A 12934-nucleotide genomic window follows, 5' to 3' on the forward strand; every position below is an offset into this window, starting at 1 on the left:
GGCCACGGAGCCGGGCTGAGGGCGGCCACCTCGGGGCCGGGCCCCAGCAGGGAAAGCCGATGCTCTCACATCGGTGAAATCACACGGTGTGAGAACCCGTGCTGGTTTTTCTTTCTAAATTCAGAAAGTGATCTATTTATTTATCTGTTTAGTGCAATTCCGGTGCGTTACCAAGTGCTGCGGTGTTACCATCCAGTTTATATCAAAATATTCACGTTTTATGAGGTAAAAAAAGGCTGACACGGGCTCCAGACCGAGGCTGAGTTACAATGTGGCAACGGTCTTGCTACTTAATCTGGAGATGCATTATTAGCTGGTTTGTTTCTATGCAAATACATTTAATGTTGTTGTGGCTACTTTTTAATATGTGTTAAAGATATTTTTAATGATGCAGTGATAACCTGTCAGTCTGATTTCCAGATGTAGGAGAAAAAAGTATAAACTTAGATTGCTATCTATTGAACTAAAATCTCATGTTCCAGCTAAGAGTGTCTGACACCATCCATTACCCTTTGTCACATCTCAGCAATTCTTCCCAAACTCTGCCCTGGCGGCTGTCTACCCCAAGTTGGCTGGTTGATTGATTGATTGAAGAGTGCTAGCAGGAATACTGCAGCTGCTTTCTCACGGTGAGATAAAGGGGCGATGACTACTTGTGTCCATACTTACGGCTACTAAGTGTTCATAGTGTCTTAAAGTAGGATTGTAGCACGATGTAGTTTGCCGTGTTTGCTGTTTCTTGATAATTGCCTTGAAAGCAGCCCATTATGGTCAAATAATATACTTTTGAAAAACCTTATGTGTGCTTCCTAGAATATGTCAGGAAAATATTGTCAAGACTTTTCCTGCTTTGGGAATTTTGTGCTCCTTGAAGAACTGTTTTTGTGACAACTTTTGGCAGATGACTACTAAAAATGGGAGTAAACAAGCTGTGACTCCTTTATGCTTGCTGTTCTCCAAGAGTTGGAGAGAAAGATTAGCAGGGAGAAGGTAGGAGCAACAGGGGCTGACTGCCTGCAAGTGCCTCAACAATTGAGGATTTGCAGTCTCACACTTTAATATGCACAAAAGAATTCACATAAGGAAGCACTCACAAATGCCAGAGCCACAGGAAAATCTTGAACCAACGTTTGTACTTCTAAGGCACAAAATCAGTAAGAAAACTTGCAGGAAATTGGGATTTGTTGTTCTAGCTCTCCTGAGGCTGACTATTTGAGGCTTTTTAGCTTTATTTTCCATTGATGTGAAACTTGGGCATACATGCAGCACTATGACTGCACTTGTCTGGCAGTTCTTAACTACTGATAAAAGCTACTGAAAGTTTAGTAAGCTATTACAGCTTTCAGGAATTCTGAGTTCTTGCAAGTGTCATGAAAGTAACCACCTGGAAGGAAGATTCCTTGTAGCATGGTTGGGAGGAGAATTGTCTGAAGAGCTTGGCCTTTTTTATTTCTTTTATTTGCATGGCTGCTGCTGAAACTGCATTTCAAAGGTTACAGTAAAAGGGCATATGTTCACTTAGTCAACCACTTAGATATTAGCAGATGCATGCAGTGATATTTTTCCCCCCCATGCAGTCTGGCTTGCTTTGCACTATTTCTTCTCTTGGGTTCTTGTCTTATCCTTCTCTTACCTTCTGTTTTAATTTGGGTTTTTTTGTTTCTTTGTTTATTAAGCCCTTCTCCATAGTTCCTCTGTCACATTTAGTATGTGGGTGCTTCTGGATTAGATGTGACATGATGATCAGACAGTTGTTTGCGTGCTTGGTCTTGCATTTGTTATAGAAGCTATGCATAAGGAATTATCTTAGACTTATATTAGCCAACAGAACTATAGAATCACAGCATGGTTTGGGTTGGAAGGGACCTTAAAGATCATCTAGTTCCAACTCCCTGCCAAGAGCAAGGATGGCACTCACTAGATCAGTTTCTCAGAGCCCCATCCAACCTGGTCTTGAACACTTCCAGGGATGGGGCGTCCCCAACCTCTCCTTGTTTTATGTTGTATCCTTTCTTCTGTATATCCTTCCTTCTCTGTATCCTTACTCGTGATTTTTGTTTCCGAACACAATCCCTAGAGGGCAGCAAAGTAACCAATGCATTCAGTAGCTGCAACTTGAGCCAGTCTAAAGATGCTCTTTATGAGCCTACCAGTTTTTTGTTCCTGGAGATTATGCCTTTCTTCTTAAAACTTATTTCCCAAGTCATAGTTTCAGGGGGAAAGTTTGTGTTTGGGCAGGAGGGGAGGGATCCTTGGAGTACAAAATGGATTGCAACAGAGAGGAAGGGAATTAGGGAATGGACAAATTGCAAACAAGGAAGGTGAGGAAGTTGCTTCTTCCCTTTGAATGAAATTGCTAAAAGGCCTCAGTAGAAACAGAAGCTCAAAAGGAAACAGGTTTCCCTATCCATTAATTAACTTAGCTTAAAACCTACACAGCTTCTGAGGATGCTCCACACAGGTTTGAGGCCTCTTGCAATTTTTGTTAGTGCAGGTTCTTGGAATTCATTGCTTAAAATCAGACTCTGATTGGACTGTGGGCTCCTGCTATTATTACCTTACAGTGAGGGTTAATGACAGTATTAATTGTTGAGTGGTGAGCTAGGGGCAAGTAAAGACTATTTATTCAGAAGAAACGAAATTCTTATAACATGTCTTTATTACTATAGAATCATTTAGGATGGAAATGACCTCTAAAATCAAGTCCAGCCATAAACCCAGCACTGCCAAGTCCATCACTAAACCACATCCCTAAGTGCCACATTCATGCTTCTTTTAAATACCTCCAGGGATGGTGACTCCACTACTTCCCATGGCAGCCTGTTCCAATGCTTCACAACTATTTCTGTGAAGAAAGTTTTCCAGATATCCAATCTAAACCTCTCCTGGTGCAACTTGAGGCTGTTACCTCTCATCCTATCTATTATTACCTGTGAGAAGAGACCAATCCCCACCTTGCTACAGCCTCCTATCAGGTAGTTGTAGACAGCCATGAATATTCCCCTCAGCCTCCTTCTTTCCAGGCTAAACAACCCCAGCCCACTCAGCTGCTCGTCATAAAACTTGTGCCCCAGACACTTCACCAGCTTCATTGCTCCTTGGATGCTCTTCAGCACCTCTTGTATGTTATGCCCATCTCACCTATGAAAGTTCTAACTCATTACATTATAGGTCAGGGAAAGTATTGCAGATCTCATGTTTGGCCTTTCTATCTTATGGTGACAGTTTCATGCTCTCAGGTTTTTTGGAAAGAGCATTTTGACAGTTTTCCTCTCTTGGGAATGTTACTTTACACCATTTAAAATCTGTGTCATTTAAATATTTTTAGAAACAGGTCAACAGATTTGTGATGCTTCTCCAGAAAAATTATAGATAGATGATGTGTGTTCTGTGAAACCCAAAGAAAATAGGATGACCATGAAACCTTTTGGCAATATCCAGCCAGGAAATTTGTGCTTTAATGTGAAGGTTTATAATTGTTCCATAAAGAAAATTAAGCTCTTTGTCATCATAAACACATTAAGAAAAGCATGCCTGGGATCAAGGTAATTTCAGATAAATTATACTGCATGGAGTCTGTTCACGCCTCTGCTGGAAAATATATAGGTGTCATCTGTCAAGTACTGTTTCTTTTATATTAAACACAACTAGGCCTGCTGGGTGGGAAGTGGGAGGCTTAGAGTGGACAGGGTGAGATTTATTGGTTATTTTACACTGATGGTTGTTGCTGTGTTTCATTCAACATTCTTGAATTTCCCAAAGACTTCATGTTTTAGTGGAACCAGTGGAAGATGGTGGATTTTCTACAGCTCTAGAAAATCAGGCCTTCAGTCTCAAGCTAGCACTTATTAGTATTTTTGAATTCTAATCTTAATGTTTTAAGGCAGAAGTTAGTAAAAATTTGTTCTATAACTGGCTGTTAAAATGCAACAACAAAGCATATTTGCTAACCGTCTTTCTACTGTTAATATCCCCCAACTGAGGTTTTGTTTCTTTGTTTTCTTTATTTTTGTAGTGCTGTCTTCCAGTTATAGGTTTCAAGAGTTATCTGCTTTCCAGATCTGAATGGCAATCTTCTGCATCAGGACAGTTGGTAACTTACTCTTGGGAGACAGAGAAAGTCAAGTTGCTGTTCCTTTGAGAAGTCTAAGGACTTCAGCAGATGCAGACATTTTTCCTATTTAAATGCCTGTCACCAGCTGATCATATCATGCCCTTCTGAAACCTTTGCTGAAATTTGAGACTCAGACTGTGTTGTACAGTGTTAGGGGGACATGGAATGGAGTGGGGAATGTTAGGACTTTGCACTCTGTTAAAAATAGTATTTTGAAATAAATTATTTGTTGCACTGTAGGAAGGCTTATTCAGGAACAAGCATAATGGGTTAGTGCTAACATCCATCTTGTCCGGTACTTTGATCCTGACAGGAACTCATTTTGGGGTCAGTGCCATGATCTCCATTCTGTGTTGGCAAGAAGCCTATTTTTGGTCATCTAAAGATTAGCTGAAACTCTGAAGCATAAAGCTTGGTATCTTTAAAAAAAAATCTGATTCCTATGGATGTGTTGTGAAGACTTCTGTTCCACCTGTACATATTCATAGACTCATTTCAGTGACTTTCTACAGGTGAATTTTACTGACATGTATGATTCTATTTTTGTCCTTTAAAAGAAATTTTTTTCTCTTTTTTTTAACAGGAGGGACAGGTGTTCCTGATCAGCCCTTTCAGTATCATTGTTTCATTTTTCTACAGTTAATCTAAATACCTGGTAAGCTGTACTGTTTGCAAAGAGTGAAGAGGTTCTGTGTCCACTTGATTATCATGACACATTGTGGGAAAAGCCTGAGTGTAGCTGGCTTAATCTTGTGTTACGTAGGCAACTCGGGACAATTGGACATTTCAGGAAGTCAGTTTACAAACATCATTTAACCACTTATATTTTTGCATAGCCTCTTTAAAGGAAATTTTGGTAACAGCCACCAGTACGTCTTTGAATCAGAGCGTTGGCATTCAGTATTTTCAGTGAAGATTCTCAGACTGTGTATGAAGATCTTGTGTACGAAGATCTTGTGTACATGGCTGAAATGGTAGCATCTCTTTACAAATAATTTGGGTTTAGGGCCAGTTGTTTCCCACAGAAGGGAAAAAAGACATTGTAATTGTTTGGTAAGCTATGCTTTTTCTTTGTCCTGTTTCACTTTTGCATACAGTTACCTAAACTGCTTTTCATAGGACTGTTCAGCAGAAAGCAGAGGTCACCTAATTAATACTTAAAGCTGTTGGACTTCTGTAAGAAATGTAGGTTTGCTTCTCCTGCATGGTATTTACATTTTTTGTGCGTTTGTTTGTTGTGGTTTCAGAGGTGTTTTGTTTGTTTTTTTTAAATGCAAAGCAAAACAAGTGCTTTCATTCCATACACTTGGGGAAACTGTGCTAAACTTATGCTTTACTCTTTCTTGTCAGGTTCTCTGTCGCTGTGCTAACTTGAAGAGGTGACCATTTGCTGTGAGTTAATGATGTTTATGCTCTCTCCTATGGGTCTCTCCTCCTTTTCCTCCTATGAAGCAACATCACAAAAGGAACATACAGTGCAAGATTTTCTCCTTGCAGTTAATAATGCCAAGCACTCACTGTGTTGAGAAAAATGTTCTTTTAAACGTGCTAGAATAAAAAAGAAGATGCTCTGCTATGTTACCATATTGTGTGCCTAATCCTGAAAAAGAAATAACTCTGCCCCAACCAGCTTACAGTTTGTTTGGGATCCAGCCAGTGTATGTAACTGACACCAGGAAATCGAAGGGAGAATAAAGGAAACATGAGAAATATGTTAACATGGACAAATTATGTAAAATTACTGTAACCCTCTAATGCCCATCCATTTAAGATACAGTGTTATTGCAGGAGTAATCTTGAGGGACCTGAAATAACCAAAAGTAGTGATGTCAAGATCTTTACTTGAGGAAGATGATGTATTTTTGCATGTGGAAAAAAGGTGTAAAGAGTGGTGTAGTAACCAGTAGTGGCAGCTTTTTTTGCTGTATGTTTTAGGCCTTGGACTGTCAGAACATTTTATGCTGTAGCATTCTGGCACCTTCTGCTAAATTTTGTCCTCCATAGCTTATCCTACCTGGCTTCTTGTGGTTTAAGGGTGGGGGGACGGGGGCAGGTATAAAGTGGAAAATAACACTGACTGTCTATGACCAAAAGAAGGTCCCTGAGGTATTACAAGAGTTTGTATTTCAGTTTTCTGTCTTGTTGTTTCTGTAGAAAAGTATGCACTGTTTCTTAGAAGTCCCTGTGTTACAGAGCTGTGCTGGATTTTGAAGGTCAGTGTGGCTGGACTGTGTAGGTATCAAAATATTACTGCTATTCAAGTGTCATATCTTTTCTGGCTGTAACTACTGTTTGGTTCATGTAATGATCCACAGTTCAGATATACAGTTTAGGAAAGATCAGCAAGAGGTTCCATTTTGAGAATACCTCTAAGACAGAGTTGTAAGCAACAAAAATATAATTGTTAGTTAATTTTTTCTCATATAAGTAAGATTTATTTTTCCACATGGAAATTGTTATTATAACACCATTTCACTGGAATTTTCTAGGAGTACAATGGTTCTCTAAAGTGTATCTTGTTAAAAAAACCCAGCAGCTCAACAACAAATAAATCAATATAGCTGTATCTGGCTCTTCAGGTTGTATTATGTGATGTTTCAAGGAATTATGTCCTTTCTTCTCCTGTCTGAGGCAGATATAACTACATAAATATAGAACGAAATCTGCAATTTTGCATTTGAAGGTATGGATCAGTACATACAGGTTCAGTCCACAGTAGCAAAATTGTCCTTGGAAAGAAGGACACAAAATTTCTGCTGGAGTTTTTGTTAAACTGAGAGGAAAAACAAAAGGTCATGCCTACACAACTTTAGAGTGAAAATGTTGGATACCACTAGGACCTTGTTATTGTTAGTTTCCACACAGTTTTTAGAAAAATACCCACTCAACTTCACTCTCAGCCAGTGCTTTAAATTCTCTTATGCTGGAGATCATGTTTTTACTTGCTCTTATATAGTTCACTGTCTTCCATCTAAATTACATCCGTTTTAGTGAAGGTGGCTTTTATCCTCAGTTAAATTAAACAAATTAAAATTTGAAATACGTTATAGTCTGGGAGCCTGCTATGAGGTCCATTTGTGGACCATTGTCTCCATTTCAGACACATATCATTCTGAAAAACCAAAGAGATGACCCAGGTTTCAGAGTTACACTCTGAGCCCAATGCCAGAGATCCCTCCCAATGGATACTGCAGAACTGGCAAGGGCATTTTGGATAGATGATGTTCTGCTGATGTTTCATGTGTAAATATCCACTTCTAACAAGCGTGTTCCCAGCCCATCCACTCATTCCCTAACTTCGCCTTCCCACATGCTACGTGCTGTATTTTGGTTAGGTAGCTGCAGGTAGGTCTGCATATTCTAAAAGAATGTCCTGATACTTTTCTGTACTGTGTGACTTTACATAGAAGTTTTTCTATTCATTAACTGGTAGCAGTCTTTGCTTCACAGTAATAGATGGAAGCAAAAAAAAGAATCCTCTTCTACTTGTATTGTAAAAAAATAACCAAAATTAGAAAAGGCAAACCTCCCCCCCAGCAAGTATGCAAGTGTTTATGAAAATCAATAGTTCCTGTGTTACTAGTTATGAATATGAGTCCAGTGCTGATAAAGACCGTGGAAAAAACTGCTTTTAAGATATGATCAAATTTAGAAAATTAGTAATTTTTTCTCAGTGCAATTGCTGGAGATAACAATAAGACACACTAGAAGTTAGAATGAGAAAGTTTGTTATCACTTTATTTAAATTTTAGATGAAAAAAATGGCAGTAATAAGCTGTGTTAAAAAAACAACCAACCAACCAACCAATCAACCCTCCTCCCTCCTTCCTTCCTTCCCTCCCTCCTTCCCAGATTTATGCTCCTGAGTTGTTTGGCTATTTCTGCTTATCCCTCCCACTGTCAAAGAATGCAACAAAGTTTTGTCTACACAGAAAGCAAATACTGCAAGTAATGCAGCCTATTGACATAAGTAAGTGGGAAATATGTGATGAAATGCTATGCTCAGGTAAACGATGAAATAAAGTGAGAAGAGTTTAGTTTGCTTTCTTTCTTCTGTTTCCAGGGCTTTTTTTTTTTTTTGAGGAGAGGTTGATTTCTCGCTGTTGATAAACCTTCTGTAACTGAAAAAAGTACAAGGAACTGGTATGGTGAAGTTTTAAGCTAAGAAACTTTATAGACTATGTGACTTCAAAACAGGAATTCTGAGCACATATAAGGCAAAACCTATAAAACACAAGCTCTGTGCAAGAAACTTATTCACTGTGTTGAGGATAGTTTTATGCTGGGTACTCTTTAAGGTGTGTTTCTTGGAGAGACTGCTTGGAAAGAGGCACTCACAGTGCTTTACCACTGTCAGCCTCATAGGTAGGATGCTTCTGTCCAGAAAACAAACAATGATGCTTTTAAGACTGTTGGGCTTTTTAAATTTACCTAAGAGTTTAGGTTATGTTATAAGGTGGGGACTCTGACTCAGAATTATTTGGGAATTCTTTGTATTGTTAAATTCTTGGAAACTACTGTATAGTAGAACACAAAGAAAAAACGAAAAAGAGGACCTTATAGCTAGCATAAACATATTCCTAACTAGGAGTTATTTGTCTGACTCTGGGTCTAAACTAGCTAATTTCCAGTTTTATTCTTTGGACAGCATATGATGAAAGCGTAGAATTAAAAGTGGCTTTTAAAAATACTATTATATTAGAGACTACTAGACAAGAGTTGGGAGATAAAGATGCAATTAGTAACAACACAGTAATTCAGCCTGCAGAGCTACTTGCTACTTAACAAAAAACAATCATCCAGAAAGAACTATGTGTTCCTAGGCTTATTGTGGACAGGGCATGCAAATAAAATTATTTGTTACAATTACTTAGCAGGACCCTGCACTTTGTTAGAATTCAAGCAAACTGCAGCCAAACTGCTTAATTTTGCCTTGTTTTATATTGACCCAGACACAGGAAAAATGAGGCCAGTGAAGTACACAATGAAAGTGTTAATAAAAAATCCCACCAGACCTGGAACCAAGGAAATTATGGTTATTTTTCTATCCCTTCTCTGAGTAACAATGCCAGCGGGTCACCACCTCTGCGCTGAGACTGGGAGAGATTGTGGACATGTCAGGACAGGGTTGTGCCAAGAGGATTGAGTAGACCCAGCTGCAGTGAGGGGAAGGGTGATAGTAACTGTTGTCTCAATCAGGATGTGTGAGGACCTTTTTTGTTTTGGGTTCTGGGGGTTTTGGTTTTTTTCCTCCCTAAATCTGGAAATCCAGGATGCTTCCTCCTGTTGAAATAAATGGAGATGGACATGCTGTCCAAATGGGGAAAATTGTTCTATGCCCTTTTGAGGTGTTCTTTAAGAAGGAACAGTTCCTCCCTGTTAGCCCACACTCCAAATGTTAGATGTATAAATAAAAACTGGCTGTGTACTCCCTCATCAGTTTTATTTTGAGATTTTTTTTTCTTCTTTTCAGAACATTGGATTTTTTTAGTTATTTTTCCATATTTGTTACCCCTGAAAAGTCTGGAGGAAATTCAGTAATTCCAAAACTAGAAAAGTGTCCATATTTATTTTTTGACAAATTTGTTATGGCTGTTTGGGAATACTAACATACCTCAATCCCTAGGTGCAAGTGGATATTTCTTTGAGGTTCTTTTATTTCAGACCCCAGAAATAATTGGACCTTCAGGAACCTCAGGCTGAACTTTACCAGTGTCTCAAGACAGTGTAGAAATAAATTGAACGGTTTCAGTAAAGATGCACAGGTATCTTCTCAAATTCTTTCCTTTTGATGGACACATGTGCTTTTTAAACTACAGACCTGGGTTACTTTTTAGAACTAACTTTCGTTTCTCATTGCTCTTCCCACAAAGTACCAAAGAAGGTTGATCACAAGCAACTAAGTATTCCTCGATGTTATTACTTGATGGGAGGCCTTAGCCTGCCTTCCTTTGGGGGTAAGAATTTGTACAATAATGACTGCTTTATTGATTTGAATGTAAAAATAAATTAATAAAGTTATAATTGTTTCTCCATCTTAGCTGGAATTCAGAATTTCTTTTCTTTGTTTAGTGTCTGTATGGCAGCATAACTTGTGTACTACCTTCTGTAATTTATTATTCTATCAATTAATGTATTTTATTTTGACAGTTTATCAAAGCTATATGGTAACATACAAATTGATCTCAATTTAAAGATAGAATGCTCTTTTTATTTTCAGAGTTGGTGGTAGTTTGTTATAACTGTGTTATGATTCTTGGTTTTGACAGATAATTTTTTACAAAGAGGAAAAGGAAGTGTGCAAAACAGTGAAGAAATCAAAAAGACCTTAAATAAAACCACTTTTCAATATAAATTAGCTAAATTCTGAGCCTATGAGATGTCCCTGACTACCACAATTCTTTACCCATTTGATGCTGTGACAGTGAAATGACAAGTCCTGGGTACTGGCAGAGTCTAACAGCAGAAGCCTTGTGCAACTTTGGGAGAACTGGCTTTTTCCAGCAAGAGCTGACAGAGGAGCATTACAGCAACTTTTCATGCATTTGAAAACTTGCAAAAGGGTTGGTGATTTTTGTGACTGCAGAAGGAAGAGGTTTTACTGGCTTCAAAGACCAGATGACTTAGTGACATTTTAGGAAAAGCTTTCTCACAAGATTTGTTAGACGTTGGAACAGATTGCCAAGAGACTCTATGGCTGACTAAGGGAAAGTTTTTTAAAGTGAGTTACCTTAGTATCTCTCAAGAGTGAACCATGTGACAAAGTGAAAGAAGTGAGCTCTGTCCAGGTCCGGTGTTTTTATTTCATAGATGCTGTGGGATTAAATGACCTTCCCATAATTAATTCCTGGACCTGGTGTTTTCAAGGTGTTTCCATGTATCAACACTGGAAGTTGACAGCCATGTTAGTAAATGGATTGATGTAAATACAGGCTGCTGCCAAAAAGGGAGGTGTCTTAACTGCCCTTTTCAGGCTGGTTTTCCATTCAGTGGGATGACAAATATGCACAGCTTAGATCAAGGCAAATCTGTCCCTTTTGCAGCAGCAGCTGCTCAGTGTGACCATGGAACAGGTGCTTAAGGCTGGGTAATCAAGGGATGGTCACTTACTGGGGTGATTGATACATGTCCTGACCTAAGTGCCTTGTTCAGGAAGGAACAACAGGCTGAAAGAGCAGCATAATGCAAGACAGCTGAATGTCCTCTATAGCAAGCTATCACCTTTTATCTTAGCCTTAAATGGAAGTGGTAGGTATTTAGTTCTGTCCAGTAGGCTTTAGCAAACATGCAAATAAAGCAATTCCAGTTTTCAACTTTCAAAAAGAATGATAGCTGGAGAGAGGTAACCCACTAATAATGAAGTAAGACAGCATACATGTCCTGCTTCAAGTGGGGCTTTGCCTCCAGCTCTGTATCTTTAGCAAAATTTACCAGTGATGGTGAAAATTAGTATAGAATTCAAAATAATCACAGTAAAACATTATCACAGTATCCCTCTGCTAGAATATACAAGAGAAATCTTCCACTTGTTACTGGGTCTGGCAGAGATGGAGTTCATTTTCCCCACAGCAGCCCCCAGGGCTGTGCTGTGCATTGGCAGCTCTAAAGGTGCCCATAAGACACCAGTGTTTTGGCTGCTGCTGAGCAGTGCTGGCACAGCATTAGCACTGTCACTCCATCCTCTTCCCCTCACCAGGAGCGTGGGGGTGGGCAAAATTTTGGGAGGGGACATAACCAGGATAGCTGCCCCAGTGAGCAAAGGGATATTCCATACCATGGGGTTCTGCTCAGATGCAAAAGCTAAGGAAAAGGAGGAGGGACAGGGGACATCTGTTATTTACAGTGTTTACCCTCCAGAGTAACCACTGTGTGTGCTGAATCCCTGCTTCCTGGGAGGTGGCAAGCCATCACTTGCTGATGGGAAGTAAATAATAAAATCTGGTTTTTGAATTTTCTTGTATGCATGCCGTTTTTTTCTTTTGCCTTAGTAAACTGCTTTTTCTTGACATACAAGGGTTTTTTTCCATCTTATTTTGCTGAGGAGGGGAGTGATAGAGCGTCTTGGTGGGCACCTGCCATCCAGCCAAGATCAACCCACCACAATTTGCTACAGCATTTTAGTAATTTGCACTGTTACAGGGTAGATGTAAACCCCAATGTAGATAAAATAGTACCTTTGACATAAAACTTGTAGGATTAAGCATGACACTGAAAAATTAGATAATCAGAGATGGGACCACACAATGCAACGCAAACTGCAGCCACCCCCCCACTCCATGGAGTTCCAGAAAAAAGTCTTTAGTTTCTTACTCTTGTGTCGCCTTGTTCCCACTTCTGTGTACTTGCTGATTCAGTTTAAAACCTTTTCCCTTTAAAGGCCTCAAAATTTCTGTAATGTACGTCAGCTGCCAGGTGTCTCCTAAGTCACAGATATTCCTGCAGAGCCCAGCAAAAGCTAAGATAGAGCGTGCACTTATTCCTCTGGCACAGTGGCTTTGAGGGATAATGAAACAGTATTCTGTATCCCAGTTTTCCAAACCTCACTCTTGGTTGTTAGCAGTTGTGTAAATTCAGTGTCAAAGGTTATGTTTACAATTTTGCCAGAGAGTTTAGAATCTCTTTGGGTTTGGCCTGTGCTGCTGAAGCTAGCAGGAACTAAATAACCTGGGATCTTTGTATGGATAGTTGTTAGGGATACTTAGATGTGTAAAGATGCAAATAAACACTTCTATGGGATCTTTTAAACCCCAGCATTTCAGGGAGAGTGGCCTTTTTGCAGCTTCAGGCACTTGATTTTTTTTCTCCTAACCAGCCTCTCTT

At 39.2% G+C, this 12934-nt stretch overlaps 1 long non-coding RNA gene across 8 annotated transcripts; it reads left to right on the plus strand.

Annotated features, from left to right (window-relative positions):
* The first annotated feature begins 6 nt into the window (after positions 1 to 6).
* On the plus strand, positions 7 to 11609 carry LOC108449231. Of its 8 annotated transcripts, none has more exons than XR_001865364.1 (3): positions 7 to 4769; positions 5465 to 10071; positions 10384 to 11609. It is a non-coding gene; the product is annotated as an uncharacterized LOC108449231 (long non-coding RNA). The 8 variants fall into 8 exon arrangements; XR_001865367.1 differs by lacking the exon at positions 10384 to 11609 and having other exon boundaries at positions 5465 to 9879; positions 9988 to 10154; XR_001865368.1 differs by lacking the exon at positions 10384 to 11609 and having other exon boundaries at positions 5465 to 8257; positions 9779 to 10154.
* The last annotated feature ends 1325 nt before the right edge of the window (positions 11610 to 12934 follow it).

The sequence above is a fragment of the Corvus brachyrhynchos genome, unplaced genomic scaffold, assembly GCF_000691975.1.
Source record: "Corvus brachyrhynchos isolate BGI_N302 unplaced genomic scaffold, ASM69197v1 scaffold258, whole genome shotgun sequence".
NCBI lineage: Eukaryota > Metazoa > Chordata > Aves > Passeriformes > Corvidae > Corvus > Corvus brachyrhynchos.